The sequence below is a fragment of the Procambarus clarkii genome, chromosome 67 (genome assembly GCF_040958095.1).
Source record: "Procambarus clarkii isolate CNS0578487 chromosome 67, FALCON_Pclarkii_2.0, whole genome shotgun sequence".
Lineage (NCBI taxonomy): Eukaryota > Metazoa > Arthropoda > Malacostraca > Decapoda > Cambaridae > Procambarus > Procambarus clarkii.
Genome location: NC_091216.1, coordinates 29,616,252 through 29,632,365, shown reverse-complemented (window position 1 = coordinate 29,632,365; position 16,114 = coordinate 29,616,252).

The following is a 16,114-nucleotide window of genomic DNA, read 5'->3' as shown; positions in this document are numbered from 1 at the left end:
GAGTGGGCCACAGGTCCACATATCTGCTACAACCCAGTTGGTAAAGTCATGAAACAAGTTACAGAATATGCTATTATGATTTAGTACTATGAAACTGTCCTGCCTTCTTCGACTTAAAATTATTAGCACAGTACATGGGATTATAAATATTAGGAAGCTACAGTATTCTGTGGCATTAATTGTGGGCTCCCCTAGAATGCACAATCTTTCAGGCAAAATAATCTAAAAATACACATTTTAGTATATCATTTAGATGCTTGTACTGTACCATGCTGTAACACGTACACTTGTTTTGGGCCCTATAAACTCTACCTTGCAATCTCATACTAGAAGAATGACAGGCTTACCATACAAAGATTAGGAGCTTTCAAGAGAGCTTGACAAGTTTCCTCTTTAGTTATTGAATCAGCCTGGCTGTGATGGCTCTGTGGGATACAAACACAAAAAGGCTTCATAGACGAGGCAATCAACTGGGAAGGTTGTGTTAGAAGAACTATTGAAATTGTCACAAAGTATTTATTAAACTAAATAGGAGGTTTGGCAATATTATGCATCAATGAGCAATATAGTAATTAATTTAGTAGGCATTTAAGATATTTTTAATAATTAAAACCCAATGAGGTTTTCATTAAGCAGCTTGTTCTCTAGAGCATTCACAACATCACTAAACTGACAGTGTGCCAACACAATCCTTTTGTATAACTGTTGAATATCCTAGCCATCACTGATAGTGACAAAAGTTAGTGGGAAGCTTAGAAACTAAGCAAAGAAGTGGAAGTATGGATAAATGGAAGCATTAAGTAGATGTACAGGGGTAGAAAGATGTAGTAGTAGTAGTTAAGGTGCAGTGGAAGCAAATACATTTTGGTAGCAATAAGTGAGGTTTTACTAGTGGTCAGAGAAGATGGTAGTGGTGATGATAACACTGGTATTCTAAGACTAAAGCTTAGATGAAGGATAGTAATGCATCCAGTCTGCCTAATTGTTTACATGAACGCACTATTTTGGTTGTATGTCCTTGCTAATAGTTACACTGGAAGCTTATAACAAAATTAGACGAAAACCAAAGGTGAGAAATACTTTGCCACTCAAGTTCCAACGAAGAAGCATCATCAAGACAATCTTAATACAAAAGTTTGGGAATGATGATGAGAAACGAAGAGAATAACAACTATAAAACATGAAAATTAAATTTAATACCCCAAAAACAAAAATTCATATTGAAACAAGTAATTATCAAAAGACGGCACCAAACCCGGAAGACTATTTAGCACCATCTGTGTCGCAGAATATACAAAGGGTCCTAACCATCAATTAGGATGCCAATACTGTATTACAGCACAAGATAAAATGAACAACATAAGACAGATAACATGTTGATTCAGGTAAAGATACATACATTGAAAATCGGTTACAAAACACAATATTGGAGGCATCAAACATAAAAGGCATTGGATTTACCAAGGGCCTACTAACCCCTCCTCATGTTACAACTCCACAACAATTGACTAACTCCCGGATACTTACAGCTAGGTGAAAGGTAAGGTGCCTATAACCTTCCCGCCCAGAGGGTGAGCGACTTGTGGGCGCAGAGCGGGAAGAGTGAATGGCGCGCGCGGGCTCTGAACCCCGGCCCGCGCCCGCCAGCCCCTAGGAAACGGGGACTGGTCAAGTCGTATACTGCAATTTCGGATACCGGGCTAGAAACAACTTCGTTCACTGAGAAGTTTGTACATACAAACCATTCCGTTCGTATATGCGCTGGTTTGTGTTCGCTGTTGTTATCATCTGAATAAATACATGGCATTTGTTCATATAATTAGCGCTTCCATTATTAGAATTATTTATCCATTATTAGAATAACAAGGTGCAAACCATACCCCCTTACAGTTGAAATCTATTTATATACAAGAAGGTACATTGGGTTGCGAGAGTACATAACATATATTAAGAGGTACATTGTAGCAAGATTTGAGATTAAAGGATTTAAGACTAACACGTTTAGAAACAAGGCGCCCCCGAAGGAGGCTATTATTTGTTATGCACCCCATACTCAACCAGTAAGTAGTGGAGCAAAACATAGATTACATAGTCATAAAGTCTTAATCAGACCAATTCAATTCTATTTCTTTCTTTATTATGCACCCCATACCTATACCGTGGGCGGTGGTGTAAAGGATTACAGAGGCACATAATCGGTTCAGGAACTGAACCCTCTAGTTCGTTTAGCTAAGCAAATAACAATTTGTGACGCTAGTTACAAAATTATTAATATTATATATATACATGTACACACTCTCATACATACATGTACATATATATATATACGTATACATATATATACGTATACATATATACATGCACATACATATCTAATCACCTACACAAATACACACATCAATAATCTTTGTGTCACAAGTGATCAATAAGAGGCTCACAACAGTCACTATACAAGGCACTTTACATCTATGGTGAGTCACACAGTTACTAGTCTTGCTGCACACCCACCCAACTGGGCGGCAGCTTTACAGTCATTTGCTCCACACCCATCCAACTGGGCGGCAGCTTTACAGTTATGTGCAGCATTACCTACAGTAAGCAAATTTTGGATACTTCGCTAAGATTTCGAGCAGCACATCATTATGAATGAAGTACTTACACATTTCTTGGACACTATTGATGGTGTTATCCCTAAATTCCGCGATTTTTTCACATTCCATTATATAATGGCGCAAAGTAAGCGAATAGTTCTGCTGACAGAGTTTACATTTAGTCAAATCTACATCAGCAGATGTTACAAACTCCCAGAGGTACTTGTAGCCGAACCTAAGCCTAGCAGTGGTAACATCTAGAAGTCTGCTAACATTATTGGATGACCCATAGACGTGCGGTTCTTCCTGCATAATAGAATGATGATAGATGGAGTAACTGGTGTGAATTTCACTTTGCTTCAAGTCTCCGAAATTTAGCTGATGTTCCTGGGATATTGCTGCCCTCAGGCTGCTCAAAGGCAGTCCAAGTTTGTAATCAATTCCCTCTTTACGAGCAAAAGTCTTGGGCAACTCATCAGTTCTCAGTGGCTATTTTTACATTATCATTTACAACTAACTTAAGTTAAATAACAACCAGTAAACAGACTGCTGTTTTCTAATTCTAGTTCAGGCACTTCCTGGGATAAAACGCGAACATTCCTTGAGGAACTGTGAGGTGCTTATCTGTTTTTCCTCGTAACGGTCCCAAAGCTTCCACAAATGTTCCTGTTTCTCTTCATTGCTCTTGCGGCGACTGGACTTTAGCTTTTGATCAGAAACCAGTTGGTATTGCAAGGTTACCAGGGACGCCTCACGGTACAGTAAGGGGATTAAAATATATAAAGCCAAGTTGTCCCTCACTGCCCATTGATTCAGACGCTGGTGCCATCCTTCTACGTCATTGTTGGTCCTCACCAGTCGTCTAAATGCACGCCAGTTCCCCAATTCCCACACACTGTTGCACAGCCACGTATTTTTTTTATGTAATGAGTTAATTGTGTCGTTAAGGGTGGACTGCTAGCCGACTTTTCTAATTCAGCAAACGCCTTACAATTATGTAGTACATACGTACCACATAAGTACGTGTGTGTTATACACGTACACACACACACACACACACCTTGTCAAGCACAGGACGAAGCTTGAAAAAGTTTAATGGTATGCCAATAGGCTAGTCCCAGGACTAAGAGGCATGAGTTACGAGGACAGGCTGCGAGAAATGCACCTCATGACACTGGAAGACAGAAGAGTAAGGGTAGACATGATCACTACCTACAAAATTCTCAGAGCAATTGATAGGGTACATAAAGATAAACTGTTTAACACGGGTGGTAGGCGAACAAGGGGACACAGGTGGAACTTAGTACCTAAATGAGCCACTGGGATGTTAGAAAGAACTTTTTCAGTGTCAGAGTAGTTAATAGATGGAATGCATTAGGCAGTGATGTGGTGGAGGCTGACTCCATACACAGTTTCAAATGCAGATATGATAGAGCCCAGTAGGCTCAGGAATCTGTACATCAGTTGATTGCCAGTTCAGAGGTGGGACCAAAGAGCCAGAGCTCAACCCCCGCAACCACAACTAGGTGAGTATACACACAAACACACACACGCGCACACACACGTACACACACACACACAAACATACACATACTAATGCCTCTATTCACCTTGCAGTAAATAGGAACCTGAAAGTCAGGAAGCTGCTATAGGCTGCATCTTGGGGATGTGTGTGTGTGTTAGATAAAAATATATGTTGTTTAGATATGTAACGGTTCTATTGTTACGTAAAGTATGGTGACAAATAAACACAGACACTAAGATACTATATATATATTTGGTCGAATATACAGAAGTACACAGGTGATACGTTGGTGTGAGTTGAGCGCACTGAGCGTTGGTACAGTATCTCGCAAGTGTCTGCTCTAGACCACACTTGAAAGTAGACTAGTTAATGTTTGCTATTCTTGCTGCTTATATTGCTCGGGCAACACCTCACCGTGTTGCCCGGGCAACGCCTCACCTCATTCATCTCCAAAGGTTGACAGGAATATTAACACTATATTTGGAGCGAGTATATTATTGGGATAATCTACTCGCTACAGATATGATGGAGGAAAAGAGGCCGAGAGTCGGTACATTAGACAACCGACGCTTAGAAAGGCGGGGTCCAAGAGCTAACAGCTAAATCTTGGAAATAATAAATTAAAATATTTAATACACACACATACGTGTTTCACAAGAATTTGGCTGAGGGCTGGTGGCCCCGTCGACGGGGCAGGAAGTCGGCGGTTGATCAAAGGCCTCCCACATCCTCCACATACCTGAGGATTATTCCGGCTTAATTTTAAACGGAAGTAATGTCTTGGCATTTCCGGCTTCAGCGGGTGGGTGGGTCCGTGGGTTTATTACACTATGAGTGAAAACAATCGCCTATTCTCTATTTTATATTGCCGCTTGTAGAGCTAGAAGCTGTTGCCTCTTGTGTGCGTTGCACAAGGGGATTAATATCTGGATTAATATCTTTCAATATTTCCAGTATTTTTTAAGGTATCGCTTAAATACCGAAGATACTGCTATTGGACACCGCTTAATTGACAATGTCTCAACAACGCAGGCTGAAGATGTGCGTGGCTCCTGCTACTGCAATGATGCTCATTTGCTTTGCTTTTCAATGATGCGCCTTAGTTGTCCCCTCTCTAACTTACCGTTCTAAATACCCCTTCTCCATCTCTCGCAAACATTCCCCCTCATACATCTCCCCCCTTTCCTCCTGTCCCCCTGTCCATCTTTGTCCCCCTGTCCCTCACTTTGTCCCCTTGCCCACATTTTCTGTCCTCTGTCCCCGATCTCTTTCCCCCTGTCCCCCCTTTCCATCTCTCTGTCCCCCTGTCCCTCTCTATCCCATTGTCCCTCTCTCTGTTCCCCAGTCTCTCTCTGTCCCCCTGTTCCTCTCTGTCCTCCTGTTCCTCTCTCTGTCCCCCTGTCACTCTCTGTCCCCCTGTTCCTCTATGTCCCCCTGTCCATCTCTGTCCCCCTGTCCTTCTCTCTGTCCCCCTGCCCACTCTTTCTGTCCGCTGTCCTTCATCTGTCCTCCTCCCTTTCCTCCAGGCTCCCTATCCATCTCTGTCCCCTTGTCCCTGTCTCTGTTCCCCTGTCCCTATCTCTGCCCCCTGTCCCTCTCTCTGTCCCCCTGTCCGCCCTTTCTGCCCCCCTGTTCCTGTCTTTCTCTGTCTGTCCCTGTCCCTCCCTCTGTCCCCCTGCCCACTCTTTCTATCCCCTGTCTCTCCTCTGTCCCTTCTCTCTTGGTCTCCTGCCCCCCTCTCCTCCCTCTGTCCCCCGGTCCCCCTCTCTAACCCTGTCCCTCTGTCTCTGTCCCTCTGTTCCTGTCCCTCTGTCTCTGTCCCTGTCCCCTTCTCTGTCCCTGTCTCCCTCTCTGTCCCACTGCCCCCCCCCCTCTGTTCCCCCGTCCCTCCTCTGGCCCTGTCCGTCTGTCCCTGTCCCTCTGTCTCTGCCTCTCCTCGTTTCTGCCATTCTCTGTGTCAGCCTATCTCAGGCCCAGAAAGGGCCCGGGTACAGGCCCAGAAAGGGCCCGGGTACAGGCCCAGAAAGGGCCCGGGTATAGGCCCAGAAAGGGCCCGGGTACAGGCCCAGAAAGGGCCCGGGTACAGGCCCGGAAATGGCCCGGGTACAGGCCCGGAAATGGCCCGGGTACAGGCCCAGAAAGGGCCCGGGTACAGGCCCAGAAAGGGCCCGGGTACAGGCCCAGAAAGGGCCCGGGTACAGGCCCAGAAAGGGCCCGGGTACAGGCCCAGAAAGGGCCTGGGTACAGGCCAAGAAAGGGCCCGGGTACAGGCCCAGAAGGGGCCCGGGTACAGGCCCAGAATGAGCCCGGGTACAGGCCCAGAAAGGGCCCGGGTACAGGCCCAGAAAGGGCCCGGGTACAGGCCCAGAAAGGGCCTGGGTACAGGCCCAGAAAGGGCCCGGGTACAGGCCCAGAAAGGGCCCGGGTACAGGCCCGGAAAGGGCCCGGGTACAGGCCCGGAAAGAGCCCGGGTACAGGCCCGGAAAGGGCCCGGGTACAGGCCCAGAAGGGGCCCGGGTACAGGCCCAGAATGAGCCCGGGTACAGGCCCAGAAAGGGCCCGGGTACAGGCCCAGAAAGGGCCCGGGTACTGGCCCAGAAAGGGCCCGGGTACAGGCCCGGGTACAGGCCCAGAAAGGGCCCGGGTACAGGCCCAGAAAGGCCTGTAGACATGTAGATAGCACATGAGAATGTGTGGAGTGAGTGTATGTTTAGCATGTTAAGGGACTTAAACAGAGGGGCTGTGTGTTGTCTGAAGAAGAGTTTGTTCTCTGTTCTAATAGCAGATTTTTGTCTGAAGAAGTCTGAAGAAAATCATGGGTTGAGAAAACCGTAGTTTTCATGGGGATGGAGGAGGGGAGTGGGTGGAGGGCGAAGATGTTGGAAGAGAAAGATGGATAGAGGAAAGAGAGATGAGAGAGGAATGGGAGAGAAGGGAGGTAGGGAGGAGAGAGACTGGGTGCAGTGGGTACCACATATAGTTATTAGATATAGAGAAGAGAAGATATATGCTCAACTTACATGAGTTCTGTAGCAAAGTAGTCTACGTCCTCGGCTCACAACCGAGGGGGACCCGGGTTAGTTTTTTTATTGTTGCAACCAGAAGCAGGAATAGACGACTTATAACTCCTATTATCACGCTTAATTACAGCATCCCCTTACCATAGCTCATGGTACGCTTTACCTGCTGGTATTCCCTGGAACACAACCCGCCCATTGGTTAGCAACCAGGTACTCAATTACTGATGGGTGAAGAGAGGCGAGCAATTAAGGTCTGGAGTCTATAGTCCATTCTCCCTGGCCTCTGAGGTTTACATGCAGAGGACACAACAAATCTTGATCAGATCTCGGCTGCTCAGCAGATATTTTTATATTATCCATCACAACTAATCTGCGCACCTTATAATTGCAATGACATGTAGTAACAAACTTCTTTCATTGCAACTTAAGACAACACACAGCCCCTCTGTTTAGATTAGATTAGGTTAGGTTTCGGTCTCTGCCTGAAATGCTATGGGAGTTAGTGGCTTTGCAAGAATGTAAAAATGCCAATATTTTGTAATATCACAAACCCATTGTACCTTATTGTAAATAAGTCAATAATACTAATAATAAGGTTAGGGTTGATTAAGTTACGTTCTTTGTAAGAGGGCAGGTTAATGCTCGAATAGTTGAAATAAGGAACGTCGAAAACTGTTTAAGTATCCCCTAAAATTTAACAATAAAAGAAAACCAAAGCCTTAAGGCATATTAAAGAAAACGAGCTTGACGTGGACATTTTCTATTTTAATCCATCGATTTATAATGCAATTATAACGATTATATGCTCTGTTTAAGACAAAGGTTCACTTAATAGTTTACAATTAGACTCTAATTGGAACTGTAATTTGTTCTGAGACCATCACAAATATATAAATAACAATGCAAGTGGTGTGAGAAGAAAATAGGTTAGAGACTGTCTAATTACTTTACCCTGAGACCGAACATCATTATATCTATTGCCTTAAACTCGCACTATATCTTGTGCTACTGTACCCACTCCCCCAGTACTGTATATGTGCCTAAGTCATACAACTTCACCTTTGTAATCACTGCTATCATCTTATATCATAGTTATTGAACGCATATTTTACTACATTATACCTAAAAATAATCCTCAAATTATACTACATTGTACCTCTTGATAATCCTCCTATATATATGTACGTTTGCCTAAATGTTTATATTTATGTTTTAATGTACTACTCATCCACCATATATGTACTTTAACAACCAATTATATCTTCCCGTATAAGAATAGAATCAATCAATCAATACGACACACAGCCCCGCTCCTGTGCCAGGTAAGTCCACTACGGGCTCACCATAGCCCGTGCTACTTGGAACTTTTGTTCTGAGTAGCTGAATCTAAAACAATAACAATAATCAATACAAGTTGGCCCAGTGTGTGTGTGTCTCCATAGCTTACAGTTGCTGTTCGACTCCAGTTGCCCGCATCCTGAAGTGCCTCTTTAATGGTGCCTCAGATGTGCTATAGTTACAGATGTGCTATATAGGAGTGACAGAGTATGTAGCTTCTTGTTGTTTTAGCTTCAGCTGAACAAAAAGTTCCAAGCAGCACGGGCTATGGTGAACCTGTAAGAGTATAGGTCAAGCTTGAAATTCACCTTCAATCTCATTGCATAAGCAGCAGGTTATTAATATGGTGTGACACTCTCCATATATGCATATGACAGTGCCATAGACCACGAAGGAAGAATTGAAACAGGAATTTCTTAATTACTTTCGTATTTAATAATACATCTTCAGAAGGATGTATTATTAAATACGAAAGTACTTAAGGACATTCCTGTTTCAATTCTTCCTTCGTGGTCTCACACTGTCACATTTTTCATCCTGTGTTAATGTTCGTGCATAGTTAATTGTATGCATATTCTGATGTAAACACTTTGTTTACATCCACGCTACTTCCGAACTCAATATATCTTTTGATTCATTGATTTTTAGACCAAATGCCATGATTATATATATATATATTGTGTACTGTGGGTACACAAGTATTCGCCAGCGCTTTGACCTAGGTTCGTATCCTATCTGGGAAGGATTGACCAGGCGCCAATCCTTAACTGTTCACCCAGCAGTGAATAGGTTGTTAAGCGATTTGGCGGGTAGTATTCCGCGGAAAAAAATAGGATTAAGAACCTGCTCGAAACGCTATGCAAGGTAGTGGTTTTACAAGAATTTAAGAACTCTTTTTTTATATATATATATATAAATAAAACAATAAATAAAAAAATCCGTTGACGAATCGTCTTGTGTGCGATGAGACTTGTATTTGGCAGAATTACAATCTTAACTTAAATAATTCGTTTGTTAGACAATATATGATATTCAGATCTATAAATTGCTTTAGAAAGGCCTATAATGCATATAAATATTAATTTTACACACTCCTGGCGCTATATACGCTAGGAATTTCAATATGGCGTTCAAATAATTTTAGGCAGAGGGTCTCTGGGTCGGTGGGAGGCTAACGGTTCATTGACTGCGACCCCCGTCAGTCGTCAGGCAGCAGCGGCGGCGTCAGCATCGTCGTTCCCCCTCTAGGTAAGGCTGATAATTTTATTTTTTTTGGTTAATATATGTGAACAGTTGGGAGGTACGCATGAATATATATAGTATACCTCCACCAACAAATGCTTAATGCATTATACATTTGTTCGTTATTATAATATTGAGTTTTTGTAATGTTTCCGTGTTTTTTTTTTCATCTGGGTTCTGCAATATTCAAATGTTTGTATTCCACTAATGCTAAATAGTCTATCCTCTCTCGGGTATTGTGGAAGATTTTTGAGGATTATGATTTGCCAACATTATATGGGTAGGATATTATGTAGAATACACTTCCCTATAGTGTTAAACCACCCCGTCGTTAGGCTAGGCTCGTTAACGCGGCGGTCGACACCCCCCCACCCCTCGCCACCTCCCAAGATGCATTTATTACATGCATTTATTATCATCATGAAAGTACATGACTTTCATGTACTGTGTTAAGTAAAGTAAATGTGTGATAAAAAGTTTTTATCTTGTATAAATTAATTTTATATTTTATGTTTAATTAGGCGTATAGTAGGTTCGGTATTTAGGTTCTGTTGGCAATTATTTTCACTTGAAGTATGTGGAGGGTGAAGCATTTACAGTTGCCTGTCCTCAGGCCAGGCTTGCCTATGGTTAGCTTTTTTACTGCCGCTCCCACTTGTTGTACAACTGACAGTGACTGGTGGACTCTGACTCCAAGATAATGTTGATGATTTGGTAGTTGTGTTGTGTATTGTTATGCCTCACGTGATGGATTCTAACTCCAAGGTCCTTGTCTTCATCTATCTGTTGAAAGGTAGTGCTGTCAATTTAGTGATTGTGACGTGGACTGTTATGCCCCACTTGCAAGGGCTTCCATTTATCGACATTAAAAAGTCATCTGACCATTTGTGGAGTTCATGTAGATTTCTTTGTAAGGTTTCAATATAGCTTTCACTTCCCACTTTACTATAGATTGTAGTGTCATCTGCAAATTTTATGTGATTTGTAATATTCTCATCGATGTCGTTGATGTATATGACAAAAAGGGTTGGCATTAAATTGGACCCGTTGGCGCCCAACTTAGCACATTAGTAGGGGATTGGATGAGATATTTGCTCGGTAGGCTTGCGATTACACAGCTGGTTGGACTTCTAGTTGTTCTTGGTCGGGTTCCGGTTCGTGCATGGTTTTACACCAATGGTTGATTGTGTACTCGTGCTCCAGGTTTGTTTGCTAGGCCTCCATGGTTGTATGTTTGCTAGAAATCTGGGTTTATTTTTTCGTACAGAGCTCAATTTTTGTTTGCTATGGCTCCATAGTTCGTTTCTAGGGCAAGTGGAGGGTTTTAGGTAGGGCTAAGGAAGTGTTTGTTTGGTAGAGCTAGGAATGGAGTTTGGTTGGTTGGGCTCCGGGGCTGTTTGTTTAGCTTGGTGGGGGTGGGATGAGATGTATAATTGCTAGGCTTGCGGTTACACAACTGGTCGGGGTCCGTTTACACAACTGGTCGGGTTCTGGTAACACAACTGGTCGGGCTCCGGTTAATAACTGGTCGGGCTCCGGTTACTTAATTAACTGGCGGGCTCCGGTTACTTAACTGGTCGGGCTCCGGGGGTGTCACTTGGGCCTCGGGTTGTGCATGATCAGGCTTCGGTTTGTGCATAGTTGTGCTCCAGGGGTTGTGTGCTAGTGCCTCATGTGTCTTTGCTAGATAATCATGGTTGTTTCTTTACTATGACTAAGTCCATGTTTATTTCCTAGGGCTTCATTGTTGTATTTTTACAGAAGTTCCAGGTTTCTTTATTTGTATAGGGCTCAATTGTTTGTTTACTTTGGCTCCAAAGTTAATTGTTAAGGCAAGACAGGGGGGGGGGGGTTTAGGTAGGGCTAAGGAAGGGTTTGTTTGGTAGAGCTAGGGAGGGAGTTTGGTTGGGCTTTGGGGCTGTTTGTTTGGCTTTGTGTGGGTTGGATGAGATGTTTGCTTGCTAGGCTTGCAGTAACACTAGTTGGGGTCCGGTTACACAACTGGTCGGGCTTCGGTTACACAGCTGGTCGTACTCTTTGGGTGTCATCACTTTGGCTTCGGGTTGTGCATGGTCGGGCTTCGGTTCGTGCTTGGTTGTGATCCAGAGGTTGTTTGTTTGGTCCGTTCATGATAGGCTTGCGGTTACACAACTGGTCGAGGTCCGGTTACACAACTGGTCGGGTTCTGGTAACACAACTGGTCGGGCTCCGGTTAATAACTGGTCGGGCTCCGGTTACTTAATTAACTGGCGGGCTCCGGTTACTTAACTGGTCGGGCTCCGGGGGTGTCACTTGGGCCTCGGGTTGTGCATGATCAGGCTTCGGTTCATGCATAGTTGTGCTCCAGGGGTTGTGTGCTAGTGCCTCATGTGTCTTTGCTAGATAATCATGGTTGTTTCTTTACTATGATTAAGTGCATGTTTATTTCCTAAGGCTTCATTGTTGCATTTTTTGCAGGAGTTCCAGGTCTCTTTTTTTTGTATAGGGCTCAAATGTTTACTTTGGCTCCAAAGTTAGTTGTTAAGACAAGACAGGAGGGGAGGGGGTTGTTAGGTAGGGCTAAGGAAGTGTTTGTTTGGTAGAGCTAGGGAGTGAGTTTGGTTGGGCTTTGGGGCTGTTTGTTTGGCTTTGTGTGTGTTGGATGAGATGTTTGCTTGCTAGGCTTGCAATAACACAACTAGTTGGGGTCCGGTTACACAACTGGTCGGGCTTCGGTTACACAACTGGTCGGGCTCTGGGGGTGTCATCACTTGGGCTTCGGGTTGTGCATGGTCGGGCTTCGGTTCGTTCTTGGTTATGATCCAGAGGTTGTTTGTTTGGTCAGTTCATGATAGGCTTGCGGTTACACAACTGGTCGAGGTCCGGTTACACAACTGGTCGGGCTCTTGTTACACAACTGGTCGGGCTCCGGTTAATAACTGGTCGGGCTCCGGTTACTTAATTAACTGGCGGGCTCCGGTTACTTAACTGGTCGGGCTCCGGGGGTGTCACTTGGGCCTCGGGTTGTGCATGATCAGGCTTCGGTTCATGCATAGTTGTGCTCCAGGGGTTGTGTGCTAGTGCCTCATGTGTCTTTGCTAGATAATCATGGTTGTTTCTTTACTATGACTAAGCCCATGTTTATTTCCTAGGGCTTCATTGTTGTATTTTTGCAAGAGTTCCAGGTTTCTTTTTTTGTATAGAGCTCAATTGTTTGTTTACGTTGGCTCCAAAGTTAATTGTTAAGGCAAGACAGGGGGGGGGGGGTTGTTAGGTAGGGCTAAGGAAGGATTTGTTTGGTAGAGCTAGGAAGGGAGTTTGGTTGGGCTCTGGGGCTGGTTATTTGGCTTGGTGTGGATTGGATGAGATGATTGCTTGCTAGGCTTGCTGTTACACAACTGGTTGGAATTCGGTTACACAACTGGTGGGGTTACGATTGCATAACTGGTCGGGCTCTGGTTACACAACTGGTCAGGCAGGCTCCGTGGGTGTCACTTGGGGTTCGGGTTGTGCATAGTCGGGCTTCGGTTCGTGTATGTTTGTGCTCTGGATGGTGTTTGTTCGGTTCGATCATTCTAGTCTTGCGGTTACACAACTGGTCGGGCTTCTGGGTGGACAATAAACTTCCACTCGCTGGTTGAATAAGGGATGCTTAATGAACTATCCACCTCTGGCGGCAAAAAATCTGTAAAGTGTGCAACTACGGTCTAGTTGCAAACATGCAATAATCCAATGGATTATTGCAGTTGTATTGTTTGCACCATCTTGAGTCTATTCGTTCTGTAATAAGACAAAGCCCTCGTTGATAGATAATAATAATAAGTACAACAATATAAGCAGTGCGCTAAGCACATCAACCCACATGTAATATCTATATACAGTAATAATAATAATAATGTTTATTCAGGTAAAAGTAAATACATTCAAAAAGTTACAAGCAGAATGTTGGACTTCTAGATAGAGATAGTACATACAATACTTAAAGCCACTAGTATGCATAGCGTTTCGGGCATGGTGAGGTGGGAAAAAACCACTTAGACTAGAACTTAATTAATTGAGCTTAGAGTATAAATTGCATTGAAAGAAAAAAAATAAAAGGAGAAAAAGGGAGGAACATGGCAAAAAAACAGCAAAAATAAAATTTGGTCAACAAACAGCATTTGTATAGACAAATACTACAAACTAATACTAATAGACAAATACTAATTAATAGACTAATAATACTAATAGACAAATACTAATTAATAGACTAATAACACTAATAGACAAATACTAAGACCATTTGTTAATAGTAGACATGTAGTAGTGCTAATAGTAATAGTGCTAGCCATATGCTGTATTGTGCCTGCTAAGTTTTGTTAAACTACCATTCAAGCTGTCATTGCAATCATTCTGAGCTACCTATGGGCTTTAATATACCTACAATTTTTCTCTCCTTTTATTTTTTTTCATGCTATGTAACTGTTATCAATACAATACAATACAATACAATTTTATTTAGGTAAGGTACATACATACAATAAATATTTACAAGGATTGTTTAACTTATAGGTATAGCTAGTACATACAATGCCTAAAGCCACTATTACGCAAAGCGTTTCGGGCATTTTTATCAATTTTGCAAGTATTTACCTACTTATAATTTTCTTAGATTAAGGTCCTGCCCGAAACGTTGTGCGTACTAGTGGTTTTACAAGAATGTAATTACTATGCTATGTACGTATCCTCACAATCCCAATGTACCTTCTTGTATATATATATATAAATAAATAAATAACATGCGGTAAGGGGTAATTATTTAAGGGTAAGGTAGGTTACATGGAGTTAATTAGGTAGTACTTAGTTGTCATCTTAAACTAATATATGTGTTTTATATTTGCAGTTTTGATCGAAGATCTTCTTGATAATCTACAACTGTGAAGACGTGGAAGGACCCTACACCCTCCATGAGATAAGGACTGTTCCTGAACAAATAGCCTGGATGTGTCACAACGGAAAGGTTGATGATATTCTTGAGAGATATAAGAATTTTGCACCAAGATTGTAATATTTTGTTGAATTATCTGCAGGTGTCTTGCATATTGTCTATACAGTATACCTAGGTCATAAAAGTATTTGTGTGTACGTCTGATAACATACTACTTATGAAGGAGGAAATGTATGTTTATCTCTCAGGATGTTTGGTAATATGTTTATTTGTGATGTGTGTCTATGTATGTATTAACACGTTGTACTGAATGGGGTGAGAATAGCTTGAGCTACCTCATCCCTTTGTGTGTATTTTACCTCAATAAACTTATTTCAATTTCAATTTCAATTTCAATACACCCTCCACATGCTTCGTACAGTAAATATTGGTAACTTATCCTATTTGTAAAATATAAATGTAAATATATATAAATATAAATATATATTGTGTATGTGCAGAAATAATATTAATAAAACAATTAACATCGTGTAGTGTACTCTATATATCAAAATATATTACTTTGAAACCCGTATCAATTAGTTAGTTTAGTTAATTTATTATGCACCCCATACCCAACTTGTGGGCGGTAGTGGAAAGGGTTACAGAGGCACATAATGGGCTCAGGGACTGAACCCCACAATTCATTCAGCTAAAGTTACAATCTTGATGAGCTAGTTACAAAATTCAATACCGTATCAGTAAACAGACAATTGGGTGTGTCTTATTATAAATTCGCTACTTTCAGACCGTCAGCCCGCTATAGTACGCGTAGCGTTTCGGGCAAGTCCTTAATCCTATGGTCCCTGGAATACGATCCCCTGCCGCGAAGAATCGTTTTTTCATCCAAGTACACATTTTACTGTTGCGTTAAACAGAGGCTACAGTTAAGGAATTGCGCCCAGTAAATCCTCCCCGGCCAGGATACGAACCCATGACATAGCGCTCGCGGAACGCCAGGCGAGTGTCTTACCACTACACCACGGAGACTATAAATTATGCACTCTTACTCATCCTGTGGGCGATAATGGACCCCATATCCATCCTGTGGGCAGTAGTGGACCCCATACCCATCCTGTGGGCAGTAGTGGACCCCATACCCAGCCTTATGGGCAGTAGTGTAAAGGGTTATAGAGAAGCATAATTGGTTCAGAGACTAAACCCCCAGATTTATTTAGCTAAGCAAGTTACAATCTTGAAGAGCTAGTAATAATATTTAATGTATATTGTTAAATCAACAATGCTTCGAGACCAAGCACAAAAACTAAATATATATATATACAGGCTGTCTGTCCCTGACAAAATTAAGAAAAATATTGAATGTATATGCTGATATAATACACGTCGACCAAGGTAGCATTAATTTAGGCTGTATTATCTGCTAGAATGGTTCTTTTTACGAAATGTATAATGGTATCTTTTTTATTTGAGATTTAAGTTCTTTTTTTTACAT